The following is a 14,742-nucleotide window of genomic DNA, read 5'->3' as shown; positions in this document are numbered from 1 at the left end:
CAATGTTTTCTGGCGGGGTGGGAATATGTCACCTCCACAAATATTTAGAATCAGGAAAATTTACAGGAGAAGGAAAACACATTTTTAACATTCAGTGTTAGAATGTAAAACACAAACAAAAACATTTTATTTTAAATCAGATTATTTTAAATTCATAATTTCTACTGAAAAAAAAAACAAAGATAAAAGCTTTTTGTGTGTCAATCCCAATTAAAGACGAATTTGAGTGACATATCTCTAAGCATTCTCCAAATTTTAGATCACCTGGTTTCAAACATTGAGGTGCCACAGGAGAAACTGTAGAAAAAACAGAGTGAGGGGGAGCTTTGCTTGAGTGAAACAGAGGAAGAGGCAAATGCAGAGAGGGCTGTTGGTGGGCTGGGCTAGTCTGAAAGCAGGAAGTGAAAATGGAAAAAAAGAGAGAGAGAGAAAGAGAGAGAGAGAGAAATCAGATAAACCACGCCAAGCGGTTGAAAAGCAGAATACATTATCATCACAAAATAACCTCTATCTATTTATACTGTGGTTCAGCTTGGACTACGAAAGAAACTGAGCCAGGATCTCAAGAGAGAAAATATTTCTCTTTAGAAGAAAAACACGGTCTCTTGTTCCTCACATCCCTCCCCACCCCCTCTCATCTCTCCCCCCTCTCTCTCCCTGCCTGGCTCTCTAGCTGAAGCCTTGCTGCTTGCAAAAGAAGCACAACTCTGGTGCTGTGTATGGGGGATGGGCAGCACAGAGCAGCTTTAATGCAGTGCGGAGCTGCTAGTAGGCTGCTGCCGGCCTGCTCTATCTAGCCTTGGCCTGTAGAAGGAAGGAGATACAGCTGGTTAAAAGATACATTCAGAAGTTAGATTTTAGAGTTTATATTGATCAAACCCACAAAAGATAAATTTATAGTTTACACAATAATCTACTATAAATTAAATGAAACGAACAAAGGACAAGCATTCTCGTTTAGAACAAACAACAAAACATTTTTGGTGGCCAAATATGTTTGGCTTTGGTAACAGAAACCCTGAAAAAAGGCAACAACTAGATCTTATTTGTTCATAGAACAAGAATCAATTTAGTCCACAATGTCTTAATTTGTTGAAATATGAAACAAAAGAGAAATGAACAAAAGGGTTATACATATAATATATTAATATAATTCCTTTTATTGTGTTTTATCACCATTAATATACATCATTAAATAAATCTGTTTGTATCAATATATTTGAACTTGTGAGTTGTGTTGCACATTAATACAGGCTTAATCATAATTTAATGTCAGATTTACTATTCTGTACATTATTTTACATTCACAGAACTGTCCTTCCACTGTTCTAAAAATATTTGTTTTTTATTAATTTGTTAAGTTTTAAACTAATTTTAAACTGTTTTAGTGACAGCTTTATATTTTATTATACACAGTACTGTTATGTTATGTAATTATCTAATTGCCACGATGTTGATGGGAGTGATTTGGAACCTAAAAGGTAAAGGGTATTCCCACCCTCTCACCTTAATTTTTGTTTCTTTCTCTGGGTTGTTATTAACCTATCAATATATGATTATATATTTTGTGTTGACCTGTTGATGTACTTTTACTCTCTTCTAATGTCTCTCTTAATTTATGTTTATTTTTATATACCTGTAATGTTGAAAGAATTGTTCATGTAAACTTTAATATATTTTAAATTGTAACTCATGGTCATTTGTTTATGTTAAGTCAGTTTTGGCAAGATCACAGACACAAAGTCCTTAGTGTCTATAGCTTTTTTCTATAATATGCTTCATACAATTTTACCCTTACACAATTTAAAATCAATTGACTAGGACATGTTTGCTTTGTTAATTTACATAGACTTCCATTAGACATATTATGCTTGTAGTTTAAAATATGTATTTAAATACAATTTAAAGACAAATTATATATCCAGTGTGTGTAAATTGCGATACCTAATTACTGAAAAAAACACAACCCTTTACATTTAAAGCAGCTTAACAAAAATGTAGGTGATGTTTTGTACCTTTTGTCAGCACAAGTGTCAGAGTATTCAGTACGACACATAACCCCCATGCTGAAACACGGCCATGACCCTAAATATGCCAATAAGCTACACCCAGGGCGAAAGGGAGGAGATTGTTTTGAGGAGCCTTCCATTCAATCAGTAGTTCATTCAATCGCTTGTTCTCAGACACACCCCCACATAGGAATCCACAAAGTAACCAGAGCAGACACAGGGAAGTTGGTCCTTGGCCAGCAGGTTGCTGGGCAGCCGTGACACACACAAACTCTGAAGTGCGCTGAAGAAAGCAGTGGCACTCTGGGGAGCTGGAGCTGGAAAGCCTAGCTGTGGGTCCATTCACACCCCATATACACCCATCAGCCCCCCCAACCCAAAATACACAAAATTAATCCATACAAAACCATGTACAACACAATTTCAAAAGTACTATTTTTTTTTAAAGAAATTTGATAATTTCTTTAAAAAAAAAATCATCATTTTTATTTTATTTTTTAAATTTCTCATAAAAAATAAAAGCTTTGTACATGTAATATCTTTTTACTGTGTGTAAATTACTGTTCAGTCTAGACTAGGGTGTGTTTACTGCATAGCTTCTCTATAGGAAATGACAGATGCAGTATATAAGAGTATAAACAAAATGAAAGATATTTTTGTTTTTATAAAAATATGTAAAACCTGAACAGACTGTTTTACATAAAATAGTGAAAAAATATATAACACTTATTTTTTTTAATTAAAAAGAAATAATTCTAATTCCATAGAGTAAGGTTCAGACAGAAAATAAATGAGAAGCCTTAAAAGGGGGAAGAAACGGGGGTTTCTATTTGTCAAACTGGAACATTCATAAGCCTAGGAAGGCAGAAACAAATTTCACATTGCAAACTCCTTCTGCCTGTCTGGCTCCTGTTTTTTGCTGTGCAGATCACACTAAAACTGTGAACTGGATTCTGGACTGAGACAATAGCTGCAGCTTTGCATCACATCCTGTGTAGCCTACACTAAATTCCAGCCCTTACCAGCAGACTCGTCTTCATAATCATATACATCTTACAGCTATGGCCAAGACCTATAACCATATGTAGATGGAATAAGAAAACTGATATAACATTAAACAAGACATAAACCTACCATTTTAACTACATATCAATGGGATGCAATAGTTTATGTGAAGACAGACAGCTGGATCTACATGCCAAAAGTGTTGCCTTATTTGTAAGACAGCTGAGACAACACTAAAACGCACAGCAATAGCTTTAGCAAGAGCTTTATGTTCCTTGTTACACTGCAACGCAGTTGAATATATTACTAATTTAAGATGCATAATACTGTAGACTTAGACCACATTGTACAAAATTATGAAAATGATAAGGACCATAAATGTGGTATAAAACAAAACCCACAGTTTGAGCAAAATCTTGTCAGTTATGCTCAATTCTATATGAAATCATTGTTTTACATTACAGAGGGACTTATCTTGTAGATATTTTTAAAATGAATTATTATATCTTAAAATGGTTTGAGTGTGCCAACTGTTTAACATCCATGGTACCTTTGAAATCAGCTAACACATAACATTGTCAAAATGTTGTCTACTTTCTTACAACATTGCAATAACATTATAGTATAACAAGGTTGTACTACTCACATTTTCTCAATAACTTTAAAAGGTTAATAATAATAACAGAGAGCATTGCTGCTTGCTCACAAGAGCACCATTTGACAACATTTTAAAATTAAAATCATGTCCCATTATCTATTTTTGACAATAGAACACATTATTTATTTTAGAACACAGTGAATTTCAACATTGTGAGAATGTTGCAGGCAACAAAACAATAGGTTGTCACAATGTTGTGACAATGTAACCATGTTTTCAGAGATGGTAAATTATTTACTAAATTTTGCATTGCATTAAAGCAGAGATTAAGCAAACATATACTAAAAGCAAACAAATATTATTTAGTAACAAATATTGTAAATAAAATATAGATGTAAAAAACATTTAGGGGTATATCCTATAAAAAGTAGGCCTATTACTTGAGCTATATAATAATGAATGACAAGCAAACAAAACCAAACATATAAAACATATTTTAAAAAGCAAGTCCAACACATAATTGTGCTGAGGAGTTATAATCCATAGATTTAAATATTCGGACATGGCCTAATTAAAGGTGGCTGCTACTTTTGACTAATTTCACTTAGATAAGTAAATCATTACAACAAGATTTGCGTACTGCTCACCACTGCCTGCATAAAATCAGCATGAATACCCCAAAGAGCAAGTTAAACACCAAAGCAATGATATAAAACATGTATAATGCTGTATACAATAACAGTTTACCTCATATTTTACTCCTTCCTCAGAAAGCTCAATAATCAGTGTTGACCATATTTCTGTTGGCTCTATCTAAAACAAAGCAGAAATACATTTTTTTATATATGTGTCTAATATTTCAACGTACATATTTGCATTATTCAATAGCGAAATGATTTTCACCTTAAACTGAATTAAGTATGCTGTTTCTGCTCTAAGTGCTCTGCTGTGTGGCCGCCGATCCACCCCGGGTTTTAGAACAGCACAGCTACACAGAGTGCGCTAAGAGGCGAAGCACAGCTCTTTAGCCCAGCGTCTACTTCCGCGGATCACACAAGTATGCGTTAAGGTGATTATTTGCGCAAAACCCTTAATAGGCTGTGATGTGACACAAGTTCTACAGAGTATACTGTCGCGGTGAGGACAACCTCAAAACCATATTTTTACAAAGAGAAAACAAGAAAAGAAAAGAGAAGTTCTGAAATCACGAGGCACTATGTAACATAGTTGTCATCTGTCCCTTGCATGTACAATGCATTCCTGTGTTACTCCGCCTGGTGATGGAGTATGGAGCCTTTACAAGGTCCACGCTGCACATGATGGAGGAGGACCGACTGCAGCAGTCTGTCCTCTGAAACAAGTGTGAGAGAATATTACAGAGCCGAGAAATTATATAGATTAAAAAAAAAGCTTTCATAAAACATAAATAAGCTACAACCAAACACTGCCATGTTTAATAATATGCTTTGAGATACCAACTAAAACAAAAGAACACCGTATTACATTTAGAAGACAATCAAATCAAAAGCTGAACATTAATTGCTCATAAAGATTCTACAGTTTCTGTGGATCTACAAGATACACAGCCACTACATTCCACACAAATCTATTTTTTTTGCTCATTTTTTGTCTGACTCCGCCCTCTGGCGGCAAAACTTCTTCCAAACACATTCTCACCTGATGGGAAATGTAGTCTAAGACTACCCTGCTGAAAGAAACAGCATGTCCAGTTCAAGCTGGCTGACCAATTTATATTTTTTTACTGAATGATCCAGCAGTTCAACCACCTTAGCCATCAAAGATCAGTTCAGACCACCTTAATCCAACAAAAGCTGGTATTGAGCTGGATTTTTCAGCAGGAAGGTTTCCTTGACCCAATATATCTAAAAGTATCCAGATACATCGTGTTAATAATTATTTTAGCTATATTAAAGGGCACATCTTGGTAACACACTTGTATTGTAAACGTTTTTTTTTAAGCAGAATGGGATGCTATGCACTACATTATCCTAACATTGCTAGGACATTTTCCAAACTTCAGCCAAATGTGCTTTATGGAATGGCTCTCCATATAATTTCTTTAGGATGTGATGGAGTGGGTTTTAGGTGTATTGTTTATTCAATACAAATTTACATTTTTAGTGTAATGTAATACATTTTAAGACTGACATTTTTTATGATCCTAATTTAAAAAGATTTTATTAGTAAAGGCTTTTTTCATAAGGTCCCACATATATACCGATATGGCGCAACGGAGAATAAAAGAGCCGTTTATGGAGAGCCTGCCCACTTCCTATTTCTCCTTTCATATCAGAAAACGACTAATAGCCGCAAGACGAAGCCCGCGAGTAAGTCCTCAATAAATGGGGCTGAATGGAGCAAATAGGGCCTAACTACTTGTTCAAGATATTGCAAAGAAAACATACTTATGTACTTTTTTACACATCAGTTGTTTTTGAACAATACAGATACTTTAGTATAACTGATACTGTAAGCTTACTGGGTGAAGTTGAACAGCTTCTAAAACAAATGTTTGTAGTATTAAACCATTTGATATCGTTCTGTGTTGAGAAAATGAGTTTATTTTTTACGTATAAAATCACATAAACATAAACAATGATTTTGCTCAAATGCGCCAAAACACACTCTGAAGTGGGCATTCTCCTCTCCAGAAGTTCACCCATAGTAAAGCAACACTGCTGATAATTCATCCGGGTTACACCGCTTCAGAATAAAAGTCTTCCAACGAGGGACGAGGCAGAACATACACTGCCCTGGGAAGGAGTCCAGTTGTACGTTAGAAAACAAAAAGAAATGTACTTTTATTACGTTTATTAATGATAAAAATGGTCAAAGATAATTAAAACACTTGAATATGCTTTTTGTATACCATACTGCTTAAAAAGGCATATATGGCTTCAAACCAGTAACAAAGCTAAAACTGAAGTATAAGAAATGTAAAGTTAAAAAGTATATTAATTGACACAGTTTGAATAAAGAAATCATTATTGTTCTTCTTAATTTTGTAGCATGGTTAGCCCAAATCACAAGGAAATATTTAGTATGTCGAGGACAACTGCTATGCAAAATGAATGACACTATAAAATAAATAGAATGGGACAAATTAACACTGCATATGGAGAATATTTTAACTAGTTTGTCTTTTATATATGAAAAAATAAATTATTTGGAGATTTATTTCAGCAAGACCGTCCAAATCTCAGTGGACACCCCTGGTATAAACACATTCAGCTACTTTGAGTTGCACATATTGCTTTTTAAAGAGCCCTGATTTTAGAATAAACCATGAATGAGGAGCTGTTCCAGTACATCTGTCCTTACAGTGTATTGTTAAAATGACAAATGATTGTATATATTCATACTATAGCATTCCATAAAACATTGCTATAAGGTCACTTTTTCTGTAAATGGACAGCTGTTGTACTCTTTATCTATACACTGAGCCATATTATAATCCCAGTTTAATGAGACTGTTAATTTAGTTTGTCTGTAGTTACATGTGAATCACTGATGGCTGTCACTGATGGCTTCACAGTACCATCAGTAGCTTGAGGCTGATTTGTGTGACCTCCAGGCACTAGTACATTTTCAATAACATTGCCATACAATTGCACTAATATATATAGCTTCTTATGTCTTCATAAGAAACATCAATTTTTATCCATTTTTATTTCAATGTAAAAAACAAATAAAGTGCATACAGGATGCTGATCAGCATGGCAAACCTATTAGTTTTACAGAGAAATAATGTCTGTAATTAACAAGCAGTACATACAACTAAACAAAAGCACTTTGGTGAAGACTGAGCAGTGACTGTTTATCAGGGCCTTCATCTTCATCATTATGCTCCGTCTGCTTGTGTATGCACCATCAACCTGGAGATGACAAAAGACATTTTACATTACAAACTCAAAATAAGTAACAATATCTGATATTTGTTTTAGTTAGTATAAAATATACAATCTTCAAACTGTTTATTAGGAACCTACTTTTCCATTTAATCAATTATATGGCACCAGCAATTTATACCCAGACTGACAGAAAGGCTACAGTAACTCAGATAACCACTCTGTATTATTTTGGTAAGAAGAACTGCATCTCAGAAGCAACATTGTGTTGAACCTTAGGGTGGATTGTGTACAACAGTAGAAGACCATACTGGGTTCTGTTGGCCCAGCATGTTGGACAAAATCAAAAAGCTGCAGATAAAAAGCAGTGGGACCAGGTTAATTAAAAATGGAATATCTAATATTAAAATAAAATTTATGAAAAAAAGGATCAAGCGAACAATATTATGAGCAAGAAAAACTGTTATAAGGCATATAAGCAGATGGTATTTAACTCAGGAAACAAGGCCTAGTCAAAGTGTTCTTACATAATGTTCGTACATAAAAATAAAAAAGCAGCACATGGCTAATCTGCATAAGATAAAGCAAAGGCTCCTTTGGCAGAAGACACCTCTGGACTAGCTCTTTGATTGGCAGTGGGGCATGAGGTGGATACAGGAGCTCCAACAAATGAACTAAGGGCAGGGAGGACACCATACAGAAGAGCAGTAGCAGAAGCTCTGATTAACATAACCCAAAGCACACTTCAAAACAAGATTCATGCAAATCTGACTGCAGTTGGTTGATTTGCCACCCATGTCTGCATTAATACATTACACTAACATTAGTATTATAAGTAGTATTACACTAATCTACATACAGATATGGACTTGCAAAAATGTCATAACAGAACATGGAACAGCGTGCACCTACATGTGACGAATCAATTATTCTTAACAATATGCATTATGTTTGCCATCTAGAAAACAATTGAGTTGGAAAGTTGTGATTTGGAGAGTTTATATTTTTTTATTTTGTTATACTATCATTATTTTATACAAAACCAAGTAGGTCTTGGTAAACAACTGTTTTCAAATAGGCAAACGTTTATATTTTTTAGTTTATACTGGGTGAAACTGTTATATTTACACTAAATAAAACGTTTTGTTGTTGTTGTTGTTGCAAAAGTATAATCTTGAAATGATTATGTTTTATTTAACCCTTGTATGGTGTTCATATTGTTGTTACTCAGACAGTGTTTGTGGGTCTGGTGGACCCGCTGCATTTTAATGTTTTAAATTCTGCAATTCTACATTAAAATACTTAAAAGATGCTTGCTTCACCTAAATTACAAGCAATATAAACAGCTTATATGGTTAATATTTGCCTTTTACCTTTCTTATATTACATTTGTTTTAAACAGTGCTACTTGTTTTTTGTTAGTTTTTTTTATAAAATGGAAAAGAAAATGAATTAAAATAAAGGTATGAGTGGAAAAATTGTTAATTTTTAAATTTACAAATGAAGCAATGTTTTTCTCAACTAATTTTAATTTATTTGAACTTCATTAGAACTTTTACACAAGCTGAATATAAAGCAGTCTACACAACACACCATACCCACTGAACACATTGCCTTTACATACAAGACTACACAACACATGAGGGGCAGAATTTTACTCTGAGTATGTTGCATTTGTCCTTCTTGTACTTGATGTAGGTATATAGTGTTTTCTTTGGTTATTTTGTGCACCCGTTCGTTTGTGGCATTATAACCCAGGATGATCTCTGGTTTTTGATGCTCCTGGCTGCAGATTTGCATATTTCTGTGCAGTGCACTCATAAGTACCACATAGGATACCAGGGAAGTGTTGGCTATGTACACAAACTTGGAAGAATTGACAGGCCTGTTCTTTATATGCAGCAGTTTATATGCAGCAGTATGGTACCTACTACTGTCTCAGCTTGTGCGATGTATAAAACGTTTCGCATGTGAGTCGTGTCCAGGACAACTCTCATTCCTTGATTTTTCTCAGGGACTCCATCTGGCTAAAATGTACACTTCTAAATGGAATAGGTCCATCTTCGTTTCATTTTTCTCTAAAAACAGACCTTCCCTCTAAATAAGTGCAACTCAAAATAATGTTTTGGATGAAATCTGGGATAAAAAGCTCAAAAAAAAGACTTGATGTCCTGTACCGAAGAAACTGCCATCCGCCAACCCTAGTTGCATTCTTATCACATTGGGCAGCTATGCATGGTGGCTCATTTTTTGGGCAAAAGAGCATTCAATTTCTGACAGGTATCCATTGAATTCTACAACAATATTACAACCTTGTACAGGAACAACAGGGGCAGAAACAAAACACACAAACTACACAGCCAGACAGGAGGAGAACAGATTACACACCTTTATTAGCCCCGGGTCCAGTAGACCCGAACATCCTGTATGTAATATAAATGTGTAGGGGGGTGTACAGTGTGTGTTCATCAAAAATGTGTTCTGATATATGTTCTTCACAGAAAATGACCCAAAGCCAATAAGTTTGAGTTAGAAATAATTTGATAAAAAATGTAAACGGGTCCCACAGACCCGAACACCACACAAGGGTTAATGTTTTGTCAAATAGCTAAGAATATTACCCACTAGAGGCCGACCGATCGATCGGCCAGCCGATTTAATCGGCCGATTTTTGTTATTTTTTTATCAATCGGCATCGGCCGATTTTCTTATTTGGCCGCGCCGATTTTAATCCGGCACATCTGCGGGCAGCTACTTGGAACGCAGCGCAAGGTTTCAAGAGTGAGCAAGACTTTCAACGGGTAAGGCATCCATTTTTACAATCCAGTGTCCCAAAGTCTATATTTTCTCTCATGATTAGTAATCTGTGATGTTGCTTCATTTACTGAAAAAGAATAGAATTTCAACTGCATCGGTGTTGTAGCATTTCTCTCCAAACGAAACTATGCTTAGCGTTGATGGCAGGAGTGCATTTGGAATGTGCCCTGACTATGCAAGGCAAGCCCTATCTATAAGCTCTAGTATAAAATAACTGACGTCTCTTCTTCAGAAACGAAAATCTAAGTAAATAAAATCAAATTAACACTTGATATTTTCAGTATTTAAATTATTTTTAGAAGAAATGAAAAAGGGCAGGACTAAAACTGTTTAAGGATATTCGCAGCATCAGCTGCGCTGAAATAATAATTTCTGGTTAGTCAGGATTATTAGAGGACTGTACTTCTCCTTATATATAAACAGTGTTGGGCACGTTACTTTGAAAAAGTAATTAGTTATAGTTACTCGTTACTTCTCCAAAAAAGTAACTGAGTTACTAACGGAGTTACTCCACTATAAAAGTAATTTTAGTTACTTTTTATTATTCGCCCATCAAAAAAAGGAAATCAATTATGCATTTACTATTATTATTAGAAAAATAACAAAAAATAACAAACGAAAATAAACCCAAAATGTTGACAAAAATATAATCTAACGAATTTCAAAAAAATAAAACGAAATTCTCCACACAACCAAAGAAAATTACTAAAACTTGTAATACTGAAAAAAGCGGAAAAACGCGTCTGGGGATGAAATTTAACAAACCAAGCCACACTCAAAAGAAATATGTATATATAAAACAAAATAATGGACAAAAACAACAATTTAATGCCCGTTAAAATGGTATTAATATAACAGCTTCACCAAAAGAGAATAGAGCTTAGATCCTGCCCAAAAAATCCGACCCAGCCGGAGCCCGTGCACATTCTGCCCAAGCCCGAACCATAAACTGTCATTATGAGCCTGACCCGATCCGCCCCATAAACTGTCTGTTTTCGGGCTGATTGAATGAGCGAAATATAATCAGAATTATGTTAATTAACACTGTAACATAGAAGCATAGAACTATTATTTAATTTAAATGATTTTTAAGAACTGCTACACACAATGCTGCAAGTCAAACGCGGAGGCGTTCACGTGCGCCCAGAGCTACGTGATTACAGTTTTCATTTTTATTATAGTTTAATTTTATTTTGTTTTTATTTTTTCTGTTCATTTTAGGGTGGGCTTGCTAGCGCGAGCGCTTTACACAAGAACTAACGGACCACGAGTGCCGCGCGCTCGGCACAACAACTCCCGCTGTACAACTCCGCTGTACAACAGCGCTTATAAATAAATTAAACACAAAATGAGGGTATTCTATCAGTAATTTCAGTTCGTTTTAGTTAGTTTTATAAACACAAAATACAGTTCGAGATAGTTATGTTTTTCCTTTTAATTACCGTTTTTATTAGATTCAGTTAACACAAATGTTTTTCACTTTCAATTTTCGCTATTTCGTTCGCTTTAGTGAACAATAATAATTGGTTACTTAGCAACATTGTGATTATCACACCAGAGCTTTATATAAAATAAAAATAGGAGCCTGATTTCGGGTCGGTCCTCAGGTCAGGTGGGATTCGGGCAGAGAATCTGAGCTCTAAAATAGAAAGCAGCAGCACCACAAAAACCGGAGCAGCTAAAAAGAGCTTAACGTCCTTAATTCGGAACTTGGGCTGTCCACGGCAATCACTGAATTGATTAGAGCACGCAAATCGTCACAATTGTGCCTCACTTCACCACGCCAAACCACAGGCACAGCGGCCAGAAGCTCAAGTTCACCGGACAGAGGAGGGGTTAACCAGGGCAAAGCGAAATAAAAAAAAAAAGTTCATAGAGCTGCTAAAGTAACGTGCAGTAACAGGGTGTCGGAAATGGTAACGGCGTTATAGTTACAGTCATAGTAATTAGTTAGATTACTCGTTACTGAAAAAAAATAACGGCGTTAGTAACGCCGTTAGTTTTAACGCCGTTACTCCCAACACTGTATATAAATAAGCTTTATTGTAAACGAATTAATAAAACAAATAGTTTCTAAAATAATAGAGTTAAAATAAAACATCTCTTTTTCCTTCACTACAAACAGACATTAAATCATGCCGCCTCCTGCTGTTCTGCTGTAAAACTCACCCGTTTAAAGCGGTTTGCGCTGTTAGATATTAAATGAAACGATGAGCAGAATTTTCTGTTTTGTCGGGTTCTACTTTAGAACCCCCTCCAGACTTTTCTGATAAAAGCTCATTTTATCCTGAACCTATAAAGTCCGCGCTCTTCAGCTTTCTCAACTCATTTTCCGCTCACGCACCGAACCTCCAGTACAGCTGATGAGACGCGTTTCTCTGGCTAAGGAGCTCATTTGAAGAAGAAAAAAAACAGATAAAGCTATATTTAAATTACAGCACCTGTCTGTTTTTGCATTATTTATAATTTTATTCTTAATTTAAACGTCACCCATTTTTGTAAAATAATAGCTGCAGTCCTAATGTGAACATTTTATAACATTGTCCTCCCATGTCCATTCGTTTTCAACTGCATGGAGTTGAAGAAGAAATGAGCTTTGCCGTTTTGGAGTAACTATCTAAAGTTGTCACATTATGGAAGTCTTCTTGCACTCTGTTAAACATATTAAAATGAATAATTAATAGACTAACAGACTGCAACAAGTCATACATTTGTTAATTAGTAGGCCCCTACAGTAAATTTTATATAATAGCCAACATAATATTTCTACTATAAACATGAATATATAGTGTATATAGAACATATGTTATATAATGAATAAAATAAAATGTTATGGATAATACAATCTAAATAAAATTAATATTTTTTTTATTAACATATAGTGATATAGTAACATTAAAGTCACTATAAAATGCTAACCTTATTTTCAATAAATTGTGTGAAGTTTACAACTGTTGTGCCTCCTCTTACTATGATTTTAAGCATGCCAAATAAATATAATACGATAGCATATCGGCCCTAAAAATCGGCAGGTCACATCGGCCATCGGCTGACTCTGACCACTAATGATCGGTATCGGCATCGGCCTTAGAAAAACCCATATCGGTCGGTCTCTATTACCCACCCCTAGTTTCTGACTTATGGAACAATAAAAATAAAATTGTGACATTAAATCAAATCGAAGTGACATGCCCACACATTGCCATCACAAAATCTGACTGAAAGGAACAAGTACTGAAGCTAATTTACTTGCTTTTTATCTACTTATAATTAAAGTGCGGCGGGTGATGCCCTCACCATACTGTCCTCTACTGCCAATCTCCGCTGGTCCCTTGTTAGCACCTTCCTGGTTGTTGTAGTCGCTCTGGGGGTAATTCGGGTATCCCCGGCTGGAGCTCGGGGAAGTTAGGAGCTGGTTGAGAGTCGGGGTGGACGTGAGCTGTGGATTTCCCATAGTATACCTCTGATTATTGTACGATGCAGCCATAGCCGTGGATCCTCCCGCTGGCTGTGGCTTGGCTGCCTGCCCCTCTGCCGCCTGAGCCGGAGGATTGCGCGGGGAGTTCACGGCGTAGCCTTGGCCGGGGTAGGGCGTCCGGCTCGGAAACGGGCCTTAGCTGTTAAAGTGGTGGTTAGGGAAGCCGTGGTCGTTTGCCTAATACGGGTCCATCATGTTGCTAGACAGAGCGCCTGGCCCCGCTGCAGCTGCCATGCCAGGGCTTTGTTGTCCGCCATGTCCGTAATGTAGACTGTGACCATATGAAGGTGGTGGTGGAGTACCATTCCCGGGTGGGTATTCCCGTCCGGTCCAGTGGTATTATTTACTTGAGAAAGGGTCCCATTCCCGTTCTTCATTTCCAATTTACCCTCCTCCCCCTGCATTTCCAACATTTGCCCGGTCATGTCACAGTCCTGTTCTTAACCAGCGAGGTGACAATGGTCAAACTGTATATGAGCCAGACTGAAGGGGAGCTTTGATTGAGTGAGACCAGCAGAGGAGGAGGCAGAAGCTGATGGTGGGTTGGGCTAGTCTGACAGCAGGGACAGTGAAAGAGTGAGACTGGATGGAATAACTTTTGTAAACACAGAAGAAGAAGCTGGATCTCGAAGAGTGTTGCCATTTTTAGTAAGACAGAAGCCATTGTGTAACTCAAATGGGGCCCATCATTACAGCCCATCTTAATTCCACAGGTGTCCCATCCAGGTCCTAGAACTAATCACTGACATCCATGTGTAGAACCAACATCATGGAACCTGTGCACAAAACCTTTTGGTTCCAAGTTGGGCATGTTATATGGGATAGTAGTTACTTAAGCTGCTTAGTGTTGTAGCTTGTCCAGAATCATATAAAGGCAAAAATGGGGGTGACCATATTTAGGATAAAAATAAATCACATTTTATTTGGTTTAAGCACACTCTCATTCATTCATGATCAATGCCACTG

At 36.2% G+C, this 14,742-nt stretch overlaps 1 long non-coding RNA gene across 1 annotated transcript; it reads right to left on the bottom strand.

Annotated features, from left to right (window-relative positions):
- Positions 1-7,285: 7,285 nt before the first annotated feature.
- Positions 7,286-14,338, bottom strand: LOC125802503 (uncharacterized). Its single transcript, XR_007439633.1, has 2 exons — positions 13,596-14,338; positions 7,286-7,508 (listed from the first exon to the last, which is right to left on the bottom strand). It is a non-coding gene; the product is annotated as an uncharacterized LOC125802503 (long non-coding RNA).
- Between the last annotated feature and the right edge of the window lie 404 nt (positions 14,339-14,742).

The sequence above is a fragment of the Astyanax mexicanus genome, chromosome 6 (assembly GCF_023375975.1).
Source record: "Astyanax mexicanus isolate ESR-SI-001 chromosome 6, AstMex3_surface, whole genome shotgun sequence".
Classification (NCBI taxonomy): domain Eukaryota; kingdom Metazoa; phylum Chordata; class Actinopteri; order Characiformes; family Acestrorhamphidae; genus Astyanax; species Astyanax mexicanus.
The sequence above is the reverse complement of the archived record's forward strand: the minus strand, read 5'-3'. Positions and strand labels throughout refer to the sequence as shown.